Source organism: Schistocerca americana, chromosome 1 (assembly GCF_021461395.2).
Source record: "Schistocerca americana isolate TAMUIC-IGC-003095 chromosome 1, iqSchAmer2.1, whole genome shotgun sequence".
NCBI lineage: Eukaryota > Metazoa > Arthropoda > Insecta > Orthoptera > Acrididae > Schistocerca > Schistocerca americana.
The window spans coordinates 70,511,606-70,538,188 of record NC_060119.1 but is presented as its reverse complement, the minus strand read 5'-3'; positions in this window follow the sequence as shown (position 1 = coordinate 70,538,188).

Sequence of the window (26,583 nt, the reverse complement as noted above, 5' to 3'; positions counted from 1 at the left end):
GCGGCAGCCGCCGCTTCACCGTTACCGCAGCCACAACACGCAGCTGCACCACCTTTTCGTCCGTTTAATGCGGCACTGGAAAGCTGGACGAAGTGGTCACGCCAATTTGGATTTCATCTCGCCACCTACAGAATTCAAGGTAACGAGCGGCAGCCGTATCTCCTTTCCTCAGTAGGTGTGTCCACCTACCGTGCGATAGTGAAATTATTTCCCCGGCTCGACGTAGCAACTCTGTCCTACGACGAAATTTTGTCTGCATTAGATGCCTATTTCAAAGAATCAGTCAATGTAGTTGCAAAAAGGTATACTATCTTTTGTACAAAACATACGGCAGGTCAAACTAATCGGGAGTGGGTTGCAACTTTGCAAGGCCTTACAAGGGATTGTGCTTATGAGTGTGAATGTGGACTCCCTTATTCAGATACTATGGTGCGTGATGCAACTGCACAGAATGTTTCTGATGTTCGGATATGGGAGCAAATTTTGAAACTAGTCAATCCCTCCCTTCAACAAGTGATAGACATATTGGATAGGCAAGACACACTTGACTTTGCTCAGGACTCATTTCAAACTTTGCCAGCTGTGTGTCACATTAACCGGCCCGCCGGGCGAGCTGCACGGAACGGTAAACAGCCCTCGCGCACGTCCACGCAGCCACGTGTGCCACGCAAGCACGCAAATGCAGTGAAATCATGCCTGCGGTGTGCTACTAGACATTCGCATGACAATTGCCCGTCACGCCAAGCTATTTGCTTTTTCTGTCATAAAAAAGGACATGTTTAGAGTGTTTGCCGGAAAAAGTTCAGATCAGACACTAAATACCATTCCAGGCCCTTTGCCTCACGCCGGAATCGGAATCGAACCAAGAATACTCAGGCTCATGAACCTTCGCACATGGAAATTCATGTAGTTAATTCCACTCCGCCCAGTGCCACTCTCTCTAACAGTGACTGTGTTCGTCCCACAAAAAATGTACGTCGACATCGACGGAAATCACGTCAAGTCGCAAGTGATTCTGTACCAGTGTCTGTTCACGTTGCACAAAACTGTCGCTCTTGTCGTCAGTGGGCCAATAAACTTTTTGTGGACCTGGACATTAATGGCAACGTGATCCCATTCCAGCTCGATACCGGAGCTGCAATTTCATTGATCAATAAAGACACGTACAAACAACTGGGCACACCTCCATTGCATGCCGCAAATGTTTAGTTACATAGTTATTCAGGGCAGCATATCCCTGTGTTAGGACAGTGCAGCCTTCTTGCAACATACAAGGGACAAACAAAACTTGTGTCGTTTTACATTCTTCGTTCTTCTTCTGCAGTGAACTTGTTTGGTTTAGATTTATTTCAGTTGTTTAACTTGTCTATAGTCAATTAGGTCCTATCAGTGAATCAGACTGTCTCTTCACCAGTGTTTCTCGTCTGTGTTAAGAGTTTGCAGACATTTTTGCACCGGGCCTCGGTAGCGCTATGAACTATAAAGCACATTTGGAACTGAAAGTAAACGCGCAACCGAAATTTTTCAGAGCACGCAATGTTCCTCACGCATTGCGTGATGAGGTCGCAAGAACATTTAACGATTTAGAATCACAAGGTGTAATTGAACGTCTGCAGGCTTCTCTCTGGGCATCACCCTTAGTAAGTTTGCCAAAACCTTCCGGAAAGTGGAGATTGTGTGGACTTCAAGGCAACGGTGAATCCACTACTAGTGACTGCAACTTTTCCTTTACCACGCCTGGAAGATCATTTTGACAAACTGTGCCCGGGGAAAATATTTTTCGAAGTTGGACCTAGCAGATGCGTACTTGCAAATACCAGTGGACGACGAATCCCAGCGCGTTTAGGTGGTTAACACGCATCTGGGTTTGTATCGATTCAAAAAACTGCCATTCGAGTGTGCATCCGCGCCTGCATTGTTTCAGCAATATCTGCAAACTGTTTGTGCGTCGGTCCCTGCTGCAGCAAACTATCTGGACGATATTGTGATCTCCGGAAAGACAGAAGAAGAACATTTAGCCAATCTCTGAACATTATTTCAGGTCTTGCGACAAAATGGTCTTCGCTTGCGGAAGGACAAATGTGTTTATTGCTCGTGACTTACCATATTAGGGACATGTAATCAATGAAAAGGCATACATCCCAGTCCAGAGCACCTCCAAGCCATACAAGACTTGCCTTCGCCGCAGAATTTGAAGCAGCTACAGAGTGTGTTGGGAAAAATTAATTATTACAACAACTTTGTTCCCCATGCCTCTTCCGTTTCAGCTCCACTTCATCGCTTACGCCGTAAAGGTCTTCCGATCGTCTGGACGACGGAATGCGAACGCGTCTTTCGCCAGTTGAAATCGGCGTTGATTTCTAATACTTGCCTTACGCCTTTCGATCCCCAGAAACCCCTATTGTTGAAGGTGGATGCCTCGGATTTCGGGATCGGTGCTGTGCTTGCGCACAAAGATGGTTCGCATGATCGCCCTATTGACTTTGCGTCCAAATTGCTCTCGTCTGTGCAAAGAAATTATTCACAGATCGAGAAAGAAGCTTTGGCTCTCGTGTTTGGTGTTACTAAGTTTCATGATGTCTTGTATGGTCGTCGCTTTACCGTCATCACAGACCACAAACCTTTGACATCGCTTTTTCATCCGAACAAGCCTGTACCTCCACGTACAGCGCAGAAATTTATTCGCTGGTCAATTTTCCTCTCGCAGTACCGCTACGATATCTTGTACTGGTCAACTGCTAAGCACGGAAACGCCGATGCATTGTCCCGTTTGCCTGTTGCTGAGGATAGAGCATTCGATTCCTCCGAACTTGCTTGCATGTTCATTGATTCGGAAACCGATGACGTGGTCGAATCGTTTCCGATTGATTTTCGTCGTGTAGCTACCGCCACAGCTGCTGACCCTGTCCTTGCGGCCGTTTTGCGTTTTATTGCTCCGCAATGGCCCTTGTCAAAGTCACGGGTCGAGGATCCGTTGGTTCGCCGATTTTTTGCTCACAAGGAGAGACTTTTTGTTCGACGTGGTGTTTTCCTGTTGCGTTCTCATAATGATCAGTCCAGAGTCGTGGTCCCACGTTCGTTACAGTCCTCTGTCTTACGGCTTTTCCACCAAGGACGTTGGGGTATAGTACGAACGAAACAACTTGCTCGTCAGCACTGTACTTGGTTCGGAATCGATGCTGCGATTACGAATATGTGCTCTTCTTGCATGGCGTGTGCCGAACAACAATCCGCACCGCCGCGGAAATTCTTTCCATGGCCGAAAGCCACTTCACCATGGCAACGCTTGCACATCGATTTTGCTGGTCCATTCTGGAATGCTCGATGGTTGGTTGTCGTCAATTCATTCAGTAATTTTCCTTTTGTTGTCCGGATGTCTTCCACGACGTCATCTGCCACCATCCAAGCGTTATCCGCTATCTTTTGCATTGAAGGTCTTCCACAGACTATTGTTCCCGACAATAGCCCACAATTCATGTCCGCAGAATTTCAGTCATTCTGCAATGTCAATGGTATTCACCATCTGACATCCGCGCCGTTTTCGACTCAGTAAAACGGTGCCGCTGAACGATTGGTCCGGACTTTCAAGTCACAGATGTTGAAGTTGAATGGGTCGCATTCTCGGGAGGACACGTTATTGCACTTCTTGTCCTCGTATCGCTCTCAGCCCCGAGATGGTCGCTCGCCGGCTGCGTTGCTCCACGGTCGTCCTCATCGAACCTTGAAGTCTTTGCTGCATCCGCCGCATCAGGTTCCTGTGCAGCGGCAGACACCTGCTTTTACTCCAGGCGACGCTGTCTATTATCGCAACTATCGCGGTTCACAGCGTTGGCTCGCAGGGCGCATTCTTCGCTGCCTCGGCCGCGCTATGTATTTGGTTTTGGCGGCCTCTGGTGAGGTGCGTTGGCATCTCAATGAGCTGCGCCTCTGTCGTCGCACTGTTTCTGCCGCTCCCCGTCTACTTTCAGCGGCGGTGCCGTCCGGTCAGCGCCCTGGGGACCCAGCTACTGGCTCGCCTCATCCCCAGGTGTTACCGACGCTGCCTTCCATTTTGCCCCATGGCGACGCGCCGCTGCCGCCTGTTCTCCCGCCGGCGCCGCCCGCAGTGGACGCTTCGCTGCAGCCGCCAAGCGCCTCCCTGGGTCACGCGCCGCCGATCGCTTCCCGTGACCAGCTGTCCTCCGCCATGGACCTCTTGCTCGCTCCGGACCAGATGTCGTCTTTGCCCGTCGGCTGCCCCGACGCGATGGAGGTCGACCCTACGGCCCCTCCTGTCTCTTTACGGGCGCATACACCGCATGTTGGCGTGCACCCTGGACTAGGTTTTCAGACGTTTCCTAGCTCCCCTCGGACCGAATGGCCGGGTGCGGGTGGCACAGCCTCGCCTGTTGTTAGGCTCCCCACCTCGTCGCATACGTCAACATGGGGTCCCCCCCACGGCGGGCGGAAGCCTTATAACACGACCGTTCACCGATTTGCGGGGGATGAATGTGGTATCACCGCCAGACACCACACTTGCTAGGTGGTAGCCTTTTAAATCGGCCGCGGTCCGCTAGTATACGACGGACCCGCGTGTCGCCACTGTCAGTAATTGCAGACCGAGCGCCGCCACACGGCAGGTCTAGAGAGACTTCCTAGGACTCGCCCCAGTTGTACAGCCGACATTAATAGCAATGGTTCACTGACAATTACGCTCTCATTTGCCGAGACGATAGTTAGCATAGCCTTCTGCTACGTCATTTGCTGCGACCTAGCAAGGCGCCATTATTTTTTGCTATGCATCTAATGAAGCATGTACAGTAACGAGAGATGTTCACCAATTGTGGATTAAAGTTAAGTATTCTACCAGTTACCTCCTTTTTTTGCTAGTCTTATTTCTCTGACCTGTTCCAGACCTCACGACAGTTTGCGTGTGCTTTAACAGCGTGCATTTCGGCCTCCTCAAGGAAAACGGTGTTGGCACTTATGCCAACACCTCACAATGAGTTTATAAGTCTTCTGATTTTCCAGTCCACTCTCTTTTCCCTCATAATAGTCACCAGCTTATCCCAAACCACATTGTCAAATGCCTTTTCTAAATCGATGAAGCACATTTATAGGTCTCTTCCTTTTTCAATAAACCTTTCTCCCAAGATTCGTAAGAGCCCTATTGCATCTCTGGTGCGCGTATTCCGTCTAAAGCCAAACTGCTTCTCGCCGAGATTCTCCTCTATTACTTTCTCAAGTCTTTTATTAATTATTCTTGACATCACTTTGGCTGCATGTGAAATGAGGCTGATTGTCCTGTGCTCGCTGCATTTCTTGGTTCCTTGTTTTTTCGGTATTGGAATCATTACTGTTGTCAAAAAGTCCTCAGGCCATTCACCACTGTCATATATTTTATTACATAACCTCAATATTTCTCTTATTCCATTGTGGTTCAAGCATTTTAGTATTTCTCCCGGTATTGTATCTGTACCTACTGCTTTGCCATTTTTCATTGCAGCAATGGCAGACTTTACTTCTTCCATTATGATGGTCGGTCCTTTCTCTTCATCACTTACACTGGTGTGTGATTCAAGTTCCAGAGTTTCTGGTTTGCTATTTGTGTCATATAGCTCTTTTATATATTCTTCCCATCACTGGAGGACATCGTCACGATCTTTGTACACTACCTCTTCGTCTTTACTCAAAATTTCCATAGTAGCACTTCCTGTTCTGTTTTGTTCCCATGTCATAGTCTTTACTCTGTTGTATAGTAAGTCGTATCTTCCCTTCCTGTCCAGTTCTTCAATTTCATCACATTCCTATTTTAGCCATTTTTTCCTAGCCTGCTCTGTTTCTCTTCGCAGTTCGTTATTTAACCTTCGGTATATCTTTCTTGCATGTTCAGTGTTCTTGTTTTTCTATTTTCTTCTCTCCTCCATCTTGGAAATCATTTCTTGTGTGACCCATGGTTTTTTTTGACATTTTCCCTTTTACATATCCTATATTTTGCTGTCCTGCTTTAATGATTCCTTCTTTCAGCATATTCCAGTACTCGTTGGCATTATCAGGTGCTTCTTTGTCTCGTAATGTGTTTAGAAAGTCCCGAGACAGCATTTCTGTAATTTGTTCTTTGTTGGACCTTATCTTCTCTAGATCCCACTTCTTCACCATTGTCGCCTTTTTCAGTTTTTTCATTCTTATTTATATTTCTGCCATAAGTAAGTTGTGGTCACTATTAATATCTGCACCTGGTAATGTGTGCACCTTCTTGATTCCATTCCTGTATTTTTCTTCTACCAGTATAAAGTCGATTTCAATTACCTGACGATAAATTTCAATGAAGGAGATATTTGCTGTAATCTAGACAGCGCGCAGAAATTCCTTTCTCGTGAAGGAAAAAGATACAGTTCTCTCGAATGATCTCAGTAGTTTTCAGCATGTATGATGTAGTACACTGTAGAATACAGCGTTCGAGTTTCAGATAAACATCGATATGGTTGAATGCATTAACGTTATACAGTTTGCAGTGCAAGTACATTGTATGTGTTTTCTATAAATTTCAAATAGGAATAGAAAGTTACATTTTCCAGTGAGATTTATCATAGTATGCCCTGATATATTTTAATGCTCTATCCAATTTTAACTTAAAAACAACTATCCAGTAAGTACAAACGCTACCACTATAACAGACGATGTTAAGTGTTGAATAAGTTGCAACGTAAGACTATAACACACAATAAGGTTTGTGCAACATCGACACTATTACCGAATAAATCAGATACTTTAACAATACATACTCGACTTTCCACAAATCGATTTACGTTACAGCAAAAACTAATAGTTAAGAATATCCCACTGTAGTTTACGAACGGAAACGTTACAAAAGAGTAAGACAATGAGGATGAATCTATGAGTTAAAAATTGAGGCTGCCGTATTGAATTCTACATGGTCAGTTGAATTTCACAACGCTGCATGAAAAACTAACCTTTTGCCTATAACCGGAAATGCCGCTTTCCCAAGAGTTATCAGCAAAATAGTCACGTGCCTCTCCATATCTTCTAGTCTAGCATATCTGTGTTTCCGTCTTTTACCTAATAGGGATGACGACTTCATCTTAACACGCATCTGCACATAACTCCACCAAGTTTCTTGCTTATGCCTTAGGTTAAAGACTGGGATTTACTCACCTTTAGTGACTGTTTATAAAGTTTAAGATCAAATACAGCAACAGTTCAAAAACAGTATCACAGATAACTGCATCTTAGTCCGAGACAGAATTTTTCTTATGCTCCCAGTATCTGTTTCAGTCTTCTCTACGCCCATTCAAAGATTTGATGCAAACATTCCTTATTGCTAATGCCCCCTTTGTAAGCATTCTGACCTGACACGAACGTCTTTCTCTTTTCAGTATAATCATTTATTTCTATTGGTAAACTTGTTAACATGAAACAGTTACCTAGGATAGACAGTGTCGTGAAGCTGGAACAGTAAGTCTATACATATCTGTGACACCGTCAACGCCGTTTTAAATCCGGTGAGTGATGATGAAAGTGCGTCAGACTCTGTCAATTGTATAAAGGCGGAACTGTGCTATACGTACCCGCAATTATTGCATATAAATATTTAAATGTACATTTTTTTCTCATGGTTGTACTTCTTTCCATATATTGCATGTCCTGACGATATTGCAGCCGAGTTATACATCCCAGGACATCGAGCAATGGTGGACAACTAAGGCATGCTTTGGGGAAGACAACAACCTCGTATAGTTGGTGGTGTGTGAAGTCTCAAAGTGGGCAGTTTTAGATCGCTATCGTTGCACTGAGTGTAGAATTTTTCTGTGTTCTTTTATATTTTTTTGTGCATTTCCTTGCGTTTATGGGGTGCATTAACGCAGTTCACCGAAGTCTCGTTGCAAAAACGGGTCCTTCTACTCCGTAAAAACAGAAGAGTATGTTAGAAATTATCGAGAGGAAATAGCTAAAGAGGGGGTAATGAGTGTTGCAGACAATAATGACAGGTTCCGATAACAACGAACCAACTTCCCGTATTTTTATTTCTATAGATAGTTACTAAGCATCATGATAATGGCGTCACAATGAATTTCACATATCTGTTTGCGAAATTCCACTAGAGAATGAAGGCGAGCGTGTAACTCTTGGTGACTGGACTGAGGTAAATGAAAAAATATTGTTATTTTGTACAAGCGAAAACGTGACTGACATTGAATTTGTTGTTGTTAGCCTTAAGATAGTTCAAGTTTATGTAAATTCCTAAAGGACCAAACTTCTGAGGTCATCGGTACCTGGACTTACACACTACATAAGCTAACTTAAACTAACTTCGCTAAGAACAACACACACCCATGCCCGAGAGAGGACTCGAACTTAGGGCTGGAGGAGCCGCGGCATCCGTGACATGACGTCTCAAACCGCGAGGCATTTAAGGTCACGACATGGCAGCTTTTATCAACTGAATAACCAGTTTTGTGGTGTTGGTAGTGGTGGTGGTGCTAAGTTCCTATGGGACCAAACTGGTGAGGTCATCGGTCCCTAGGCTTACACTCTACTTAATCTGACTTAAACTTAATTACACTAAGGACAACACACACACCCATGACTGAGGGAGGACTCGAAACATGAAACACCGACGGGGCAAGCCGGCCGAACCGTGGCAAGGTGCCCTTACACCGCACGGCTATCCCACGCGGCACAAGTTTTGTTTTACATTTTCACACCACGTTCATTCCATAAAGAAGATAGAATTTTCACTTAAAGTTAAATTCGTGCTGTTTTGTGTTGATGAAATGTGGTTCAGTTTGTGTCATTATAAGATTTTGCAAGCTTTCTCAAGATGGCAACCGGTAAGGTCACCTAAGTTCTCAATAGGACAGCGTATTTACACGATTGTTAGATTTAGGAAATATGACCTATGATTTTACTAGGTCTGCTGAATAATTCTTTATATTACAGTCCGTAGCATTACATTTCGTCAACATTTATAAGACTGTGGTTTCAGAGTGGTAATAAAATATTTTATGATTACCAACTGTCAATCACTGTGAGGCACCAGAGAAAAAGAAATAGAAAAAAAAAAAAAGTAATACAAAATAGGAGCAAAGGCTGGAACTAAATCCCGGAACGAAACTCTGACCCAGACACGTAATGAGACCTATTATGAAACTTCCTGATAGATCAAATCAGAGTAACGGACCAGGACTCGAAACGAAACTTTGCATTTCACAGATACTGTTTTTCCCTACTTAGCTATCTGGTACGAACTCAGCAAGTCAAGACCGCCATCCTCACAGCTTTACTTCCGTCACTACCCACTTTTCTGCTTCCGAATCTAAGCGGAATCTCTCCTGCAGAGCTTGCAGTATTAGCACTTCCCGTAGTAAGTACATAGCAGAGAAATAGCTCACCCGGAGCCTTTGGGACCGTTTCTTCAATAAGTACACTGCTCCACGAAAAAAGTAAAGCTTTCAACAGACATGACAGACTCTCATTTTAACTACTTACACCTACACTTCACCGGCGGGTGAGTAAGTAATTGTAATTTCAAAGTCTTATGACAGGTACAGCGGCCATCAAAGTGCTGTAGTGATACATCCCATTCCTTGAATGAGAGGTATCACGTCCTTAAATACATACATCAGAGAAAAGACTTTCGTGACTGAGAGTAGTCGGTATGTAGTGAGCACCCCACCGTGACCCTAACTGCTGGGGTGGACACAGGCGTTCCACGTAGCGGGCGGAGCGGAAGAAGGAGCTCCATGAAATCGAAGACCCCGAAATGTGGTAGATAATATATGTATTCCACTTATTAATAATCAATTTTAATATCAGACCTGTTATGTTCGTAATAACGAGGCAGTATACGAGTTGGTATCTGTACTTATTTATCATGTATCGTGTTGTAATTTTGAAGATAATGTAGTAAGGGGAACTGAATCTCACTTCCTGTTTATGTGTTGGAGTGAATGAGAGCGAGAAGTTAATTTTCAGCTGCTTCATCTGAAACCTGTAGGGAGACGAAGTTTGAGCGAAGTTGGATTCAAGGCACAGATTAGCTGGACCCTGATTATTAATACTTAACAGCGACCGAATATTCAGTAAGCGACATTCATTGTATATAAAACGAGTGCTCAGGTGGCAACTTATATTTAGGTGCAGGACTTGAAGTGTAACAAACTACGAGTACCTTACAGCCCAACCTGAAACACTTCAGTGCGTCTATCTTCGTCGAGTCCAGTGTTGTTACTGGGCCTAGCAGGGTACACAATCGGCGTGAATAGCGTCAGACGTTGATTAATCGCCGTGAATGACAAGACATGCCGCGTACTCCTGTGAGACAGTGTTATTAGCACCTGACAGAGATTGTGAGGGTTCTCTTTGTGGGTCCCCAGTTGTCCAACTGCTCGAATCGTGCAGTACGCTGATTGATGGGGCTTTCGAGTGTGACAATGTCCCAAAGTGGGACGCCTTAGGAACATGAAAACAACCACGCTCATCGACAAGTTGCCGGTCGACCGCATCTGATCACCAGAGGGGAGGATCGCCTATTGTGAATGAAGCGCATAGTAACCCCTTCAAATTTACGCCTGCCTTTCGTGAACTCCCTACATCATACTCTGTTATCCTCATCCATTGGTTGGCGACTAGCATTCTCTGGAATTACTTTTCCACACGTAGCCTGCCGCTGATTCCGCAACACAAATGGCTGCTTATGAAGTGATGCAGTGACCGGGAAACATGGACTGCTGATAAATGGCGTCCCACTGTACCCAGCAGTTAGTTAAGGTTCTATGCTACCCCGGATGCACATCATCGGTGTGTGTGGAGGCCACCTGGTGAGGTATCCCATCCTTCCAATGTTCTGGACAGGCAACAGGCAAGGATGAGTTACTCCTGGGAGGCCCCAGGTATGACTTCAACTCATCGTCAGTAGTGATTAAGGGACCTCTGAATGTACAAACGCACGTCACGTTCACCTTGTGTCCTCTCATGCCATTGTATCGTGATACCATTTCTCAACAGGACAGATCTCGTCCATACACTGCACGTAGGATTATGAAATGTCTGTGTTTGTTGATGTTCTCCCGTGGCCAGCAGGACCTCCAGATATGACCTCGGCAAAACATGTGTGGGACCAGCTCAGAAGTTAACTCTGTCCCAGTGCCAGTAGCCAGAATACAGTGGACCAGTTCCATCAGCTCTGTGCCAGCTTGTCACAGGAGAGAATAAAGCGGATTTATCAGGTCATACTCAACCAAATCGCTGAGTACGTCCAGGTCAGAGGGGGTACAGCGTCATAAAACCAATCAGTGGGCTATTACTGCCAAGTTCGATGTAGATTTAGTCCTAAGTGACGTCACAATCGCTTTCAACCAGTAAACTTTCCTTTACTTCCCCCCTTCTGCGTGCTTTACTTCTTCTTTTTTTTTTTTTTAGATAGGCAGTGTTTTTAACACAGTAGCTGAGTGCAGGCCATTTTCGAGATAAGTTGTTTGGTTGTTTGGAGTAAGTCTGTGAGTGATTATCATGAGCAGTCCCTGGACAGCTCAGTCGTTTTGAGGGCTCAGTCGTTAACTGAATTTCTAGCGACAGGTGTGGTCATAGTTTCCAGATCAGGTCCGGGGGACAGTTGTAGCCTTCCATGGTTTCACAACAGCGCAGACTCTGCTGTAGAGTGAGTAATATGTTGGAGGTAGCCCTGTGTGTTGTTGTTACCCCATTTCTCAAACAATCCTTACTTCCAACAGCGCTAGTCCCGTAAGGTAAGCAAGACAGCACGTCTGAAATTCACGATGCAGGTACCGTCTGACACAAACCAGGGAACCTAGCGAAATGAGCTTCAGTAGATCAGTTAGTAAGAGACTAACAAGCGAAATGTATGTTTCCGGTTTCTATTGCCAGTCTGCCTCACTGTTTCGCTTCGCCAGAAAGTTTCACTCGTAATGTTGTAGATGAATTCATTTAATATGCTGCATTTAATATACTAACCATGCATTTATGTTGAGACCATTCATGAACAACTTCTGCAGTTATAAGCTCGTGAACTGAGGGATGCAAGGCAAACTTAACCGTTTCCCAGAGTATTTCGTAATATTTATATTCGCAAGTGCTGGTCATCTAATAGTACTGCAGGTATTAAGGTACCGCAAAAAATTCAGCCTCGATGACAATGTGTGAACTGGTACCGCGAAATAAAACTGGCGGAGAAAAAACGTCATGCCGCTAAAGATAGGCTACCAGACTTACATCTTCTGCAATCAGGACAGATGAAATAAGTTGGGCACCTTATCTTAAGATATACGAAATACTTTCGGGGTCATTTTTACTTATACCGCCCTGTATTTTTGGATTCAGATCGATCGGTCTACTTGTGCCTAATGCATGATTTAATACCAATGAGAGAAGATGAGATGTGGTTAACGTTGTAAGTAGCTGCTTAGGTTGGTAACGCCAGGTAGCGCTCCGTATGAAAATCACTGACTGTGCTGTGTGCAGTCTGTGGCTGGTTTGCATTGTTGGAATATTTGCTATTGTAGTATTGGGCAGTTGGATGTGAACAGCGCGTAGCGTTGCGCAGTTGGAGATGAGCCGCTAGCAGTGGTGGATGTGGGGAGAGAGATGGCAGAGTTTTGAGAGCGGACGATCTGGACGTGTGTCCGTCACAAAAAGGAAATTTGTAAGACTGGATGTCATGAAGTGATATATATATATATATATATATGATGACACTTGAACATTATTCAACTTATTTTATATATTGAACTTATCATATATATGACGACTTTTGAACAATATTAAGATAAATACATTGTTTGTTCTCTATCAAAATCTTTCATTTGCTAACTATGGCTATCAATAGTTAGTGCCTTCAGTAGTTGGAATCTTTTATTTAGCTGGCAGTATTGACGCTCGCTGTATTGCAGTATGTCGAGTAACGAAGTTTTTTGTGAGGTTAGTGATTCATAAAAGATACGGGTTATTGTTAGTCAGCTCCATTCTTTTGTAGGAATTATTGAAAGTCAGATTGCGTTGCGCTAAAAATACTGTGTGTCAGTTTGGTGATGATCAGAATAAGTAAAGGGAGAAATGTCTGAGTACGTTCAGTTTTGCTCAGCTGTTTGAAAATCAAATAACGTAGACGTTTACCAGCACAGTAATTCATAATTTTCCAAAGGGGACGTTTCAGCGTAAGACGGCAATACCACTGTATTGCCACAGTGACTGGTGACTATAATTCAATAGTAATACACTGTCCATTCAGATTAACGTGAGCACTGCCTATGTTCGACGTCAAAGTGCAATAACCACTTCAAGGCATCCAGTGGCAACAGTAGCAGCGGAGGGCGTATATAAAGCGGGTCGGGGGGACGCGAGAAACGGAGAAATTATTATCGTAACGCGTGGATGGAGCGGTTTATCTTACATCTGAAAGGGCATGATAAGTAGCTTTCAGTGCAAGCGTTGAAGCATTTCTGAAACGACTAAGTCTGTAAACTGCTCGCGTGGCTCCATGGCTAAAGTGTACTGTGTATGGCAAAATGGCGCTATCCAAAACCAGCGCCGAGGCAGCTGAGGGGCATCACAGGCCGTAAATGACAGGGGCCAACGGCGGCAGCGAAGTTGTATACAGCCGAACAGACGTGATAGACGTGCAACTGTTGAGCAAGTGACAAATGTGCTCCCAAGAGTGTCTCTTCAACGACCGTTCAACGAATGTTGATGCGTACGGGACTCCGCAGCAGCCACCTGGATGATACACCCATGCTGGCTGCCTTTCATCGGTGACGAGGTATCGCAAGAGGACGTCCACCGAGTGGCGTCAGGTGTCCTTTCCAGATGAATCACGTTTTGTGCTCCATCGGACAGAAAGCAAACGTCCTACAATAATCTTCGGAAGGGTCTAGACCGGGGGAGGGAGCGTTATGTTCCGGGAAGCGATTTAGTCCTTTTCCTGAGCGTTCTCGTCAATCTGGAAGGCGCAGAGGCTCATTACAAATATACATCCACCCTTGCACCATGTCCACCCCTAGATGCAGTTTGTTTCTCCTAGCCACGAAGGCATCTACCAGCAGGACGGTAGAAAGTGTCACACAACTTGTAGTATACGTACGAGGTTCGAAAAGCACCATGATACGTTTACCGTACTCCCCTGGCCACCACACTCCCTATATGTAAACCGAAACGGGGAATCTGATGGAGCACCTCGATCCGACTGCTCGCACCATGGACCCTTAACCGAGAAACCTAGCGCAGCTGGACACGACACGGGTGTCGACATGGGTCCACATTCCTGTCAGTATCTGCCAGAACTCAACTGACTCTCTTCTTGCATGTCTCGCGCCAGTCCGGCCCGCAAGAGGTAGTTATTTATGCCCCTGACAGGTGGTCATATTCATGTGACTGGGAAGATTGGTTCCATTGAGACAAATCTAAGCAAAGGGTATTACGTGCTCATTCCTGTAAGGATATCTGAGATACATTCAATGGGAGCATCACCCACATTTCTGAGAGAGTTCCTGAGTGATCGATTGATGGTAAATACACTGGTGTCCAAACTTATTAACAAACGGAAATTTTGCAAGGTTGCGTTTATTTTGCCACAAAACAGAGTAAACAGGTGTTACCGAAGTAGAAACAATGTAAAGAATGCAGAATGTAAACAGCGGCAACACGCATAACAGTAGACGAAAATGTTCTTCGTTTCTTCCAACTGATCAGATTTCCACACATAACTGGTTAATGAGCTCACTGTGGGGTATAACCAGCTCTGGCAACAATCCATGCCTGACATTGACGGAGTATTCTGTGACTAACGCCATCAATGTCATGTTGAGGCAATAACGACCATTCTTCCTGCCGAACTGCTCGCAAGTCATCGAGAATGATGGGTAGATGCTCACGTGATTCAACCCGTCTCCCTGGCGAATGCAAGGCAGGCTCTATGGGATTCAAATCGGGAGAGCGAGGAGGCTACTCCATGCGTGCCGTGTCTTCTGCTTCCGAGAAAACATCAACAACTCGTGCTCTGTGAGGTCGACCATTATCGTCCATCAATACGGAGTCTGGGCGTACAGTACCTCACAACAACCGTACATGAGGCCCAAGACCTCATCACGATTAAAACCTTTCCGATTCACCCACACAATTTCATGAAGCAATTTTCAGGTGATCAACATAATCCCTGCCCACATCATTAGGGATCCTCCTCGATATAGGTCTCTTTCTACAATGTTACGGTCTCGGAATCATATTCCACATTCCCTTCAGATGCGAATCCGTCGAAAACGACCACCCTGACCAAATCTGGACTGATCTATGAAAAGAACATTGGCTCACTGTTCGACTGTCCAGGTCGCATGTTCACAACTCCATTCTAGACGTTCCCTATTGTGAACACGTGTCAGAGTCACGCACATTGCAGGTTCCCGATAATTTAGGCCACTCCGTCGGAGCCTCGAGACAACAGGTTCGGTGGATACTGCGTGGACAGATGTCAGTTGCTGCGCAGAACTAAGGCGAAACCTTCGTACCATTACAGCCACGTAACGGACTCTCTCTCTAATGTCACACATGGTCGGACCTGCCTTGGTCTTCGGGATACGGTTTCTATCTCTACAAACTGTCACCCCACCCGAGAAAGAACAGAATGACTCGAGCGGTCTAAGGCGCTGCAGTCATGGACTGTGCGGCTGGTCCCGGCGGAGGCTCGAATCCTCCCTCGGGCATGGGTATGTGTGTTTGTCCTTAGGATAATTTAGGTTAAGTAGTGTGTAAGCTTAGGGACTGATGACCTTAGCAGTTACGTCCCATAAGATTTCACACACATTTGAACATTTTTGAACAGAACGACTCACATTAAGTCATCGAGCCACATCAGTTAGCGACTGTTCTGCTTCCATTATTCCTATGGCCCTCCACGGCAGAGAGTTTGGTAGACTCCTCCTCTGTGCCATACTGCACTGTCTGTGGCTGTGTAGAAAGCAATTGTGGATGTGTGACTACCCAACAAACACTACAGCAATCGATAGGTGCCCTGATGTCATCACTGGCGCGGTTTTGCGTTGACCTAAATGCCATCCTTCGTGCAGAACACGATCGTACGGACCTCTGTTGACAGTTTGTACAATTATATCTTGAATTAGAAACGGGTCGGGAAAATGCGGTCTGTTGCTTTAATTTTGCACTCCAGTGTATTTAGGTGTTACCATTTACGTTCTAATGCGGTTCATTCCAAATAAAATCGGTTGTTGCTTTTACAGAGGTTTTGCGCTCATGATGCTTGTTGCAGACCAGGTTTCCACAAGTAGCGCCACCTACCACTCCTCTTCTACAAAAACACGAACTCCCATTTACTAAGCAGCATCAGATATCTTATTGCCCTGCGATGTTGTGGAAAGGAATGGATGTCTTCCCTTCCTTGATGTGTTGGTCAGAAGGAAGACTGATGGTACGTTGGGACATTCTGTTTGTAGGAAGCCTACTCACATTGACTTGTATCCGCGAGCTGATAGTTGTCGCCATCCAGCTCAGCGTAAAGAAGTACTTCGCACCTTGATTCACAGGTCCACGTTATCTCAGACCCTGAAAGTCTGGCCCATGAGCTATCACATCTCGAAGTCACCTGTCGTCAGAATGGTTATAAAGAGAGGCAGACCGATGGTGCGTTGCGCTATCAGCCTTCTGTGCAACGGGTGAGTGACGATAGCAACGAAGTGGCACCTACGTCTACAGCCTTTTTGCCTTACGCAGGAAGCATTTCCTACAGGATTGGCCGTATTTCGCAGAAATACGACGTGACATGTGTTTTTCGACCATCTTCTAAGATTTAGGCACTGTTGGCGTCAGTAAAAGATGATCTTGGTTTGCGTAAGGCTGGTGTCTATCGTATTCCTGGCATTTGTAGCATGTCATATATTGGTCAGACAATCAGGACTGTGGTAGACCGGTGAATTGAACTTAAGCGTCACACACACTTACCACAGCCTAGCAAATTCGCTACTGCAGAACATTGCCTTGACAGCGGTCATCCTATGGAATACAACAACACGGAGATTCTGGCTTGCACGTCCAGCTATTTGGATAGTGTTATTAAGGAAGCCGTTGAAATCAAACTATCAAGCAACCTTATAAGCAGAGATGGTGGATTTTGTTTAAATGCTGCTTGGAATCCGGCTCTGTCTCTCATCAAAATACAGAAAAACAGAATTAGTGCTACCTCGCCTATTGAATAATACTCGCTACCGATATTACTGATGTTGGTTACCTTTGGCTGTGTGTTGATTCTACGGTCACTTGTTCTGTGTGTGGTATCTTCCTTGTTTATTCTCTGTGAACCGAGGTATTAAATTCCTTTGCACATTGCATCCTCCTTGCAGTTGTGCCTTGAGAATGACAGGGTGTGTTCCTGTCGAAAAATCGGCAGTGGACGACGACGTCACCCGGCAACAAACCGGTAAGTTATTTGAAGTTTCAATACGCCGGGAGATGTTAAGGTCTCACAATGTCTAAAATATCTGCTGTTGATCACTTGAATGTTTAATATGTTATATCTCCTGGACTACGTATCGTGCAATGATACAAAAAGTGATGTATGTGGATACGGTGTGCAAAATGTGATGCGAATGGAGGAAGTAGTTTGAAATAGTAAATTTCTACACCACGCCTGAATCTCAATTTTTGCTGCATCACCAGCGAAATTATAACCCAGGAGCTATTATTTCATTCTGTAGGTAATCTCAGCGAGGAAACGTTTCGAAACGTTGAAATTTATGTGCTAAAATTGTGATACGTCGCTAAGTGTTCTCGGTTTCAAATACTGGATTAATATAGTCTGGGTAATGTACAGTCGTGCTGAAAAGTATCTGAACGACCTGAATTGCATTTCACCTGATTCCCATGCAACCTACATAACGCAGCTGTCTACCAGGTCCTCTAATCGCTCCTTGGCACAGTCGTTTGGCTATTGAAAATGGTTCCAACAAGTCAGCACTAGGGACCACTGCTCTGTATCCCAATAACTCAATATGGAAAGTCATACCACGATACTACAAATATCAGGGAACACCTCGTCACAGATAAGACTGTCCTTAAGGCTTGTAAGCTCACATTCATTGCAATAACTGACAAACCTGAAATGTTAACACTTTCATTATTACGTCAGATAGGTAATGCACGTTGTAAGTTCGTCGTATTCATGATGTCCTCTTCAAAGTAACACACCATACTTGTTATTTAACACAAAAAGTCATTAAAAATTTACGTTAGTCACGAGCAGCTAGTTGAGAATATGTATGATCTTCAAATGACACGACGAATCGCCTCGTTCTGCATGTGGATTCAAACCCAGGTCATGCAGGCTAGGCCGCGGTAGCCGTGCGGTTCTAGGTTCTTCAGTCCGGAACCCCGTGACTGATATGGCCGCAGGTTCGAACGTAACATTTTTAACGGACGCGAATTCCTACCCGGCATCTTTTGTCCCTGTTTACAAACCACGAGAGACGTTAAATATTGCTTCTTCACAAGTAACTTACTTGAAATGCAGTGAGGTGAAGCTTTGTGTTGGACAGGGATTCGAACCCAGAACCTAATCGGATTGATATCAAAGCACAATCAACTATGACATATCAGACTTTCTCGGCAGTAGCTAGATGTATTAAATAAAACGACGAGACCAAACATTAATTTTTCCTTCCCAGGACTCCAACCCGGCACGTATCGCTGTTATATTCTAAGGAAAAGGAACGTTAAGTATGGGTTTGTTACACTAGCACCGACATGTGGGCATGTATGAACTAGAATAATATGAAGAAGAGTTCAGTGCTGACTGAGAATCGAACCCCTAACGTATCGTTGTTGACTACACACAAAGAGACGAAACTTACCGAATTTTTCTCCACCAGCAGCTCGGAATAATATCCTGAACTTACAGTGATCTCGCAAATAGTTATGTCTCACTGGGAGTCAGAAACGTCAAATATCGTTAGTATTGACAACGAATGAAAATGCATTAAAAGTAAAAATTATTATCCACCAGCAGATAGGTTTTCTCATGCTAGAGCTTGATAATACATAGTGAAAACTTTAGTGCTGGGCCGGGATTCCAACCCATTCACGCGCAATATGTGGAGATGTTGAGGAATCTGCAGATTTGAACAAACAACTAGTTGTAGTCGAGCTGTATTGTAACGAAGGGATCAAATTCCGCGTTAAGGGCGGTCTGAGTTGCATTCCCAGTTCAGAACCAATTTTATCGACATACAGAAGCTGAAATAAAGGATGGAATAAGTGTGCTGTGACCATACACAGCGTTTGTTTCGTCACTAGAAACAAATAACTAGTATAAGGAAGGTTACTGGTGATACAGTTTCTACATGTCGCCACTCCTTACTTTATTGTGGTTCCACCAAACGTCTACTTGGTAGAGAAGGAATATCATGTTTAATGTGATTTTAAGACCACAATGCCATTATACCATCTTCACATGGCGTAACCAGAAGAGAATAGAATCTGCGTCTTCCCATCAAAAAACATTGGGAGGAGCTGGAATCGAACCCAGACCATCATCATATGAAACTAACATCAGACCAACAAACCCTGTTCTCTACGACTCATTTCTCAATCATAACACCCTTGCGGCACACAAGATGACAATTCTGACACACAGGCTCCCTGGAGTGGTTTGCAGGATGTTCAGTACATTCATTTACTTGGTTGACCGAATCGCCATGAACTAGCTCCCTTGGCTTCCCAGTGCATAAATTCGACTCTGTTTTGTAATCACCGACTTAAAATAACGTAACTGCCACCAACACAGAACTACCAACAGTGTAGGATGCAGAAATAGAAATAGGAAGTGTTCCTTTCCATTTGATCTACTCTATTGCGCTATCTGTTTGTTGAAACCATCGTGCAGTGCAAAAGAAGTGCTGTAACTGTCCGTCTCTCAGAAGTCTAGATCCGGCCATATGCCTTATCTCACAGCACTGTGGAATGCGGAAGTTCTGGAGGATCTGTTGTTCACTTCCAGAGGTGCTGTAGCAACGTCACAGCTAGTAGCGTAACGGTAAGCGTCGCGCACTGTTGATAAGATGTCGCATGTTCTGTTACATTCGCTATTACATTTTTTTAAAACGCAATTCAGCTGTGTGCTGAAGTTAGTAATCTAATGGAACTTTGAACATAATTATCTTCACTTGTCATCCCAAAATAGTCACATGTGGAAAAAAGGCTAACTTCTGCGTCATTTTGTTCTTTTCAGGTTTAATAGGCGGCCAGGCAGCTTTTGTATTATGTATGGGGAAAGCGCATCGTGCCAAAATAGTCAGAAAAGTATTTTCTACATTAGCTGTCGTCTGGTAGTGGCATTTTATTCTTCTTCAAACCTTGTTTGACAGCTTTAACTCAGAACATGTTTTCTACATTCATGTAATCAATAAACTGCATGTGCATTGTCAGACTGTTATACACTCCTGGAAATTGAAATACGAACACCGTGCATTCATTGTCCCAGGAAGGGGAAACTTTATTGACACATTCCTGGGGTCAGATACATCACATGATCACACTGACAGAACCACAGGCACATAGACACAGGCAACAGAGTATGCACAATGTCGGCACTAGTACAGTGTATATCCACCTTTCGCAGCAATGCAGGCTGCTATTCTCCCATGGAGACGATCATAGAGATGCTGGATGTAGTCCTGTGGAACGGCTTGCCATGCCATTTCCACCTGGCGCCTCAGTTGGACCAGCGTTCGTGCTGGACGTGCAGACCGCGTGAGACGACGCTTCATCCAGTCCCAAACATGCTCAATGGGGGACAGATCCGGAGATCTTGCTGGCCAGGGTAGTTGACTTACACCTTCTAGAGCACGTTGGGTGGCACGGGATACATACGGACGTGCATTGTCCTGTTGGAACAGCAAGTTCCCTTGCCGGTCTAGGAATGGTAGAACGATGGGTTGGATGACGGTTTGGATGTACCGTGCACTATTCAGTGTCCCCTCGACGATCACCAGTGGTGTATGGCCAGTGTAGGAGATCGCTCCCCACACCATGATGCCGGGTGTTGGCCCTGTGTGCCTCGGTCGTATGCAGTCCTGCCTGATTGTGGCGCTCACATGCACGGCGCCAAACACGCATACGACCATCATTGGCACCAAGGCAGAAGCGACTCTCATCGCTGAAGACGACACGTCTCCATTCGTCCCTCCATTCACGCCTGTCGCGACACCACTGGAGGCGGGATGCACGATGTTGGGGCGTGAGCGGAAGACGGCCTAACGGTGTGCGGGACCGTAGCCCAGCTTCATGGAGACGGTTGCGAATGGTCCTCGCCGATACCCCAGGAGCAACAGTGTACCTAATTTGCTGGGAAGTGGCGGTGCGGTCCCCTTCGGCACTGCGTAGGATCCTACGGTCTTGGCGTGCATCCGTGCGTCGCTGCGGTCCGGTCCCAGGTCGACGGACACGTGCACCTTCCGCCGACCACTGGCGACAACATCGATGTACTGTGGAGACCTCACGACCCACGTGTTGAGCAATTCGGCGGTACGTCCACCCGGCCTCCCGCATGCCCACTATACGCCCTCGCTCAAAGTCCGTCAACTGCACATACGGTTCACGTCCACGCTGTCGCGGCATGCTACCAGTGTTAAAGACTGCGATGGAGCTCCGTATGCCACGGCAAACTGGCTGACACTGACGGCGGCGGTGCACAAATGCTGCGCAGCTAGCGCCATTCGACGGCCAACACCGCGGTTCCTGGTGTGTCCGCTGTGCCATGCGTGTGATCATTGCTTGTACAGCCCTCTCGCAGTGTCCGGAGCAAGTATGGTGGGTCTGACACACCGGTGTCAATGTGTTCTTTTTTCCATTTCCAGGAGTGTAGTTTCAGTGACAAGTACTCGCAGAAATGAACTGCAGGCTAATGTCGCTGTCGTCAGGACTACTTCATCCCGCTCTGCTTGACCACAGACAGTGTTATATTGACACGAAACTTAGTTACATAAGGGTTATGCAACCGAGATCTCCTTTCGCGTACCAGAACTATTCGTAGTGCTCCAGACAGCAGGCTACGGGGAAGGGCCGGGGAAGGAGGGGTTTTGTGACTTGGCAAGACAGCCAAGCCACTAGGAGGCAGCCGAAAGGCACGCGTTTAAGCTCACGCAGGCTGGCGTGAGGTCTGGAACAGGTATGGGAATTTATAGTAGCAAAGAACGTAAGTAACTACTGGAATACTTAACTTTAATTCATAATTGGTGAACATCGGTCTGACGGTGCAGGCATCACAAGTTAAATAGCAAATGATAATGGCGCCTTGCTAGGTCGTAGCAAATGATGTACCTGAAAGCTATGCTAACTATCGTCTCGGCAAATGAGAGCGTAATTTGTCAGTGAACCATCGCTAGCAAAGTCGGCTGTACAACTGGGGCGAGTGCTAGTAAGTCTCTCTAGACCTGCCGTGTGGCGGCGCTCGGTCTGCAGTCACTGACAATGGCGACACGCGGGTCCCACGTATACTAACGGACCGCGGCCGATTTAAAGGCTACCACCTAGCAAGTGTGGTGTCTGGCGGTGACACCACAAGGGGTGTATATTATTTTGTTATGTGGCTTCCCAGTGTCACTTCGTGGATCTGCATGTCGCCAATCCAAAGAAGACGAAAAGCCGCGCTGATGTGAAGTATTGAGCAACATCCGAATTCTTCTTATTTCACGTTATTATTGGCCCAAAGTGTTCTAATACACTCCAACAACTCGCGAATAACGTGGAGGCACGCGCAGATATTATTTAGTGTCTGAAAACCGGTGTTACTGATATGAAATTTCATTAAAACGCGTAGGGGTAAAAAATGACACATGGTAAATTTTTCATATTTGTAGGTGGGCAAGGAGGATGATATTTTAGTGACTTGTACTACCTTATGAACAATGAATGATGAAAAGTCACGGGAGCGACTGGTCCTCCAATGATTATGGAGGGGGGTAGGAGCCTCGAAAATTCGTCGTGGGTCAAAAATGACTCACGTGGTATTTTAATGTTAAGCAGTAACGTATGACAAACAGTTACTGTTCATAACAATGTTAACATGACTGACACAAAGCAAAATGGAAGTGTCGTAAATGAGGAAGGAGAGCTTAATGATTCAGGAAAAGAACAGAGCAATGTGCTAGAAAATGTCACGGCCGAATTAACAGGAGAGAGTGGTATTGTTAGCTTTGATCTGTCCAAGTCTAGTTCAACGCTGTTGGATGCTCAAGAAATGGAACCACTGTTGTCAATGATGATTTCCTATATCAGTTGTTAGGGAAAATAGAATTAGTAATGAATGACAAAAGGGAAGAATGCCAAAGTCAATTAGAATATATTCAAGAGGGATCATAGCTTGTACAGCCCTCTCGCAGTGTCCGGAGCAAGTATGGTGGGTCTGACACACCGGTGTCAATGTGTTCTTTTTTCCATTTCCAGGAGTGTATAAACAAATACGTAATCAGTGCCGTTTGTTGCATTCCAAAATGTTAATTACATACGGAGATATTGTAACCTAAAGTTGACCCTTGAGTACATCTACATCTACATCTACATCTATACTCCGCGAGCCACCTTACGGTGTGTGGCGGAGGGTACTTATTGTACCACTATCTGATCCCCCCTTCCCTGTTCCATTCACGAATTGTGCGTGGGAAGAACGACTGCTTGTAAGTCTCCGTATTTGCTCTAATTTCTCGGATCTTTTCGTTGTGATCATTACGCGAGATATATGTGGGCGGTAGTAATATGTAGCCCATCTCTTCCCGGAATGTGCTCTCTCGTAATTTCGATAATAAACCTCTCCGTATTGCGTAACGCCTTTCTTGAAGTGTCCGCCACTGGAGCTTGTTCAGCATCTCCGTAACGCTCTCGCGCTGACTAAATGTCCCCATGACGAATCGCGCTGCTTTTCGCTGGATCATGTCTATCTCTTCTATTAATCCAACCTGGTAAGGGTCCCATACTGATGAGCAATACTCAAGAATCGGACGAACAAGCGTTTTGTAAGCTACTTCTTTCGTCGATGAGTCACATTTTCTTAGAATTCTTCCTATGAATCTCAACCTGGCGCCTGCTTTTCCCACTATTTGTTTTATGTGATCATTCCACTTCAGATCGCTCCGGATAGTAACTCCTAAGTATTTTACGGTCGTTACCGCTTCCGATGATTTACCACCTATGGCATAATCGTACTGGAATGGATTTCTGCCCCTATGTATGCGCATTATATTACATTTATCTACGTTTAGGGAAAGCTGCCAGCTGTCGCACCATGCATTAATCCTCTGCAGGTCCTCCTGGAGTACGTACGAGTCTTCTGATGTTGCTACTTTCTTGTAGACAACCGTGTCATCTGCAAATAGCCTCACGGAGCTACCGATGTTGTCAACTAAGTCATTTATGTATATTGTGAACAATAAAGGTCCTATCACGCTTCCCTGCGGTACTCCCGAAATTACCTCTACATCTGCAGATTTTGAACCGTTAAGAATGACATGTTGTGTTCTTTCTTCTAGGAAATCCTGAATCCAATCACAAACCTGGTCCGATATTCCGTAAGCTCGTATTTTTTTCACTAAACGTAAGTGCGGAACCGTATCAAATGCCTTCCTGAAGTCCAGGAATACGGCATCAATCTGCTCGCCAGTGTCTACGGCACTGTGAATTTCTTGGGCAAATAGGGCAAGCTGAGTTTCACATGATCTCTGTTTGCGGAATCCATGTTGGTTATGATGAAGGAGATTTGTATTATCTAAGAACGTCATAATACGAGAACACAAAACATGTTCCATTATTCTACAACAGATTGACGTAAGCGAAATAGGCCTATAATTATTCGCATCTGATTTATGACCCTTCTTGAAAATGGGAACGACCTGCGCTTTCTTCCAGTCGCTAGGTACTTTACGTTCTTCCAGCGATCTACGATAAATTGCTGATAGAAAGGGGGCAAGTTCTTTAGCATAATCACTGTAGAATCTTAAGGGTATCTCGTCTGGTCCGGATGCTTTTCCGCTACTAAGTGATAGCAGTTGTTTTTCAATTCCGATATCGTTTATTTCAATATTTTCCATTTTGGCGTCCGTGCGACGGCTGAAGTCAGGGACCGTGTTACGATTTTCCGCAGTGAAACAGTTTCGGAACACTGAATTCAGTATTTCTGCCTTTCTTCGGTCGTCCTCTGTTTCGGTGCCATCGTGGTCAACGAGTGACTGAATAGGGGATTTAGATCCGCTTACCGATTTTACATATGACCAAAACTTTTTAGGATTCTTGTTCAGATTGTTTGCCAATGTTTTATGTTCGAATTCGTTGAATGCTTCTCTCATTGCTCTCTTTACGCTCTTTTTCGCTTCGTTCAGCTTTTCCTTATCAGCTATGATTCGACTACTCTTAAACCTATGATGAAGCTTTCTTTGTTTCCGTAGTACCTTTCGTACATGATTGTTATACCACGGTGGATCTTTCCCCTCGCTTTGGACCTTAGTCGGTACGAACTTATCTAAGGCGTACTGGACGATGTTTCTGAATTTTTTCCATTTTTGTTCCACATCCTCTTCCTCAGAAATGAACGTTTGATGGTGGTCACTCAGATATTCTGCGATTTGTGCCCTATCACTCTTGTTAAGCAAATATATTTTCCTTCCTCCGCTGTTCGATCGTGTGTATCGGAGAGCAATGCAACATACATCATGTTTCTACACAATGATCTGCCAACGTTGCTCATAAATGTCCCACTGGAAACGCGTCGACGTATGTGGTATCAGAATGATGGTGCACCTGCACGGTCCGCAATTAACACTAGGCTGACCCTTGACAGGATGTTCGACAGGCGTTTCATAGGACGTGGAGGACGCATAAATTGGCCAGCCGTTCTCCTGATCTTACACCTCTGGACTTCTTTCTGTAGGGTACGTTAAAGGAGAATGTGTACCGTGATGTGCCTACAACCCCAGAGGATGTGAAACAACGTATTGTGGCAGCCTGCGGCGACATTACACCAGATGAACTGCGGCGTGTACGACGTTCATTACGCCAAAGATTGCAATTGTGTGCAGCAAATGATGGCCACCACATTGAACATCTATTGGCCTGACATGTCGGGACACACTCTATGCCACTCCGTAATTGAAAACGGAAACCACGTGTGTACGTGTACCTCACCCCTCATGGTAATGTACATGTACAGTAAAAAAGACCAATAAAAAGGTGTTAGCATGTGGGCGTAGTGTGCTGCTCCAGTCTCTTCTGTACCTAAGGCCCATCACCGTTCCCTTTGGATCCCTACGTAATTCGGTGCTCTCCGATACACACTATCGAACAGCGGAGGAGTGGTACTCAAGCGTTAACTTTAGGTTACAACATCTCCGTATGTAATTAACATTTTACAATGCAACAAACGGCACTGATTACGTATTTGTTTATATGTTCATATGTGCTAACAAAACTAACGGGGTTCCATTTGAAAAAACGTAGGTTTGTGTTAAAATACATACTTCCGTGCATTTTTGTATGGTTTGTATTAAACAATTACACTAGCCCCTCTCCTCACGTTCGGTCTGT